Source organism: Elephas maximus, chromosome 20 (genome assembly GCF_024166365.1).
Source record: "Elephas maximus indicus isolate mEleMax1 chromosome 20, mEleMax1 primary haplotype, whole genome shotgun sequence".
NCBI lineage: Eukaryota > Metazoa > Chordata > Mammalia > Proboscidea > Elephantidae > Elephas > Elephas maximus.
In genome coordinates, this window is record NC_064838.1 from 42,077,913 (window position 1) to 42,080,106 (window position 2,194).

The following is a 2,194-nucleotide window of genomic DNA, read 5'->3' on the forward strand; positions in this document are numbered from 1 at the left end:
CCTCGGTCTCAAAGGGTGGGCCACGGCCTCTGGGGTCTCAAAGGGTAGAGACATCACCAACTCAGTTTGGGAGTGTGGGGCCACCATTCTTGGTTACCGTGGGGATGGGGCTCCTGCCCAAAGCTGAGGTGGTGGGGCTGTCATGCCCAAGGGGTGGAAGAATGCGGCCTGCCAGGGGCCGAGGGGGTGGGGTCACACTTAGATGGACTAGGAGAATTGGGCCACCTAAAGCCAAGGGAACAGAGTTACAGTCCCAACGGGCCCGGAAGGCAGAGCTGAAGCCCAGGAACAAGGGGCCTCCACTCAGAATCCAGAGACCATGGCTAACACCTGGAGTTTGGAGGCTGGGGCCCTTGCCCAGGTGGTCCCAAAGAATACCAAAACCACATCCTTCGCCGTTGAATCGATTCTGACTTGTAGAGACCCTATCGGACAGGGTAGAACCACCCCATAGTGTTTCCAAGGAGCACCTGGTAGATTCAAACTGACAACCTTTTGGTTAGCAGCCATAGCTTTTAACCACTACGCCACGAGGGTTTCCTTCCCAAAGAATAGAGGATTATTTTCAAGACTTGAGAGCTATTGTACATTGTTCTGCTGGGTTTTGGACTTGCTTGGTGCCTGTCATCTCTTCTTTCCCTCTAATTTCTCCCATTTGTAATGGAAATGTCTATCTTGAGTCTCATCCACCATTGTACCTTGTACAATGTACTTTGGAAACAAATAATTCATAGATTCATAAATGAAGATGAATTTTGGCCCAGGATGGAATATACCTAAAGTCCCACCCATATTTGATTTAGATGATTCAGAAGATGACATTTTGGGCTTGGAATGATGTGTTGGGGTGAATGTGATTTGCATGTAATAAGGACATAAATTTTGGGGGCCAAAAGGTTGAATGTTACGGGTTGAATTGTGCTCCTAAAAAATATGTGCTATGTTCACAAAACAATATTAAAGGGGCACACCAGCCCAGGGACAAGGACTAGGAGGCAGGAGGGGACAGGAAAGCTGATATTAGGGAATTCAAGGTCGAGAACGGAGAGTGTTGACATGTCGTGGAGTTGTTAACCAATATCATAAAACAATATGTGCACTGTTTAATGAGGAGATATTTTGTTCCGTAAACCCTCACCTAAAGTACAAAAAAAAATTGCCACAAAAAAAGAGAAAAATATGTGTTGTAAATTCTAACCTCTATGCCTGTGATGGAAACCCTGGTGGGGTAGTGGTTAAGTGCTACAGCTGCTAACCAAAAGGTTGGCAGTTCAAATCCGCCAAGCGCTCCTTGGAAACTCTGTGGGGCAGTTCTACTCTGTCCTATTGGGTTGCTATGAGTTGGAATCCACTCGACAGCACTGGGTTTTTCTGGGGTTATGCCTGTGGTTATAATCCCATTTGGAAATGGGTTGTCTTTGTTATGTTAATGAGGCAGGATTAGTGCAGGGTGTGTCTTGAGCCAATCACTTTTGAGATAAGAGATTAAACAGAAAAGTGAGCTAGCAGAGATGGGGGGAGAGAGACGCCAAGCCAAAAGAATGCCCAGGAGCAGAAGCTCGGAAGAGACAAGGACCCTCCTCCAGAGACGACAGAGAAAGCCTCCCCCTAGCGCTGGCTCCCTGAATTCAGACTTCTAGCCCCCAAACTGTGAGAAAATAAAACTTCTGTTTGTTAAAGCCACCCACTTGTGGTATTCTTGTTATAGGAGCACTAGATAGCTAAGACACTGGTATGGGGGAGCAGGGAAAGGGGTTGACACAGCTGAATTAAGCCCTGTTTCTAGCCCTATATCCAGACCAGCGCAGTAAAAGATTTGTGGATCTGAAATGTGAATTGCCAGAAGCCACCCAGGCCTCCTCCAGATAACTCAGGAGACTCAGAGGTACACTGAACTTCAGGTGAGTAGGCTTGGGTGTGGGTCGTGGGGAGGCTGGGTAGGGGTCGGGGAGAGGGGAGAGCTGTAGAGGCAGAGAACAGAGGAACAGCTTTTTCCTCAGCCCTGGCCAGAGATGTGAGGCAGCCAGTCCTTCCCACCTGGGGCTGGCAGGGGCCCATACTTTGGGGACATGGTGTCCCACTCCTCAGACATGGCAAGGCTACTGGCCTTTTGGGGGCCTGTGTACATGTGTGTACAAGTGTGCACATAGGCATGGCAATGTGGGTGTCTGAGCATATGCGTGTAGGTGTGTGC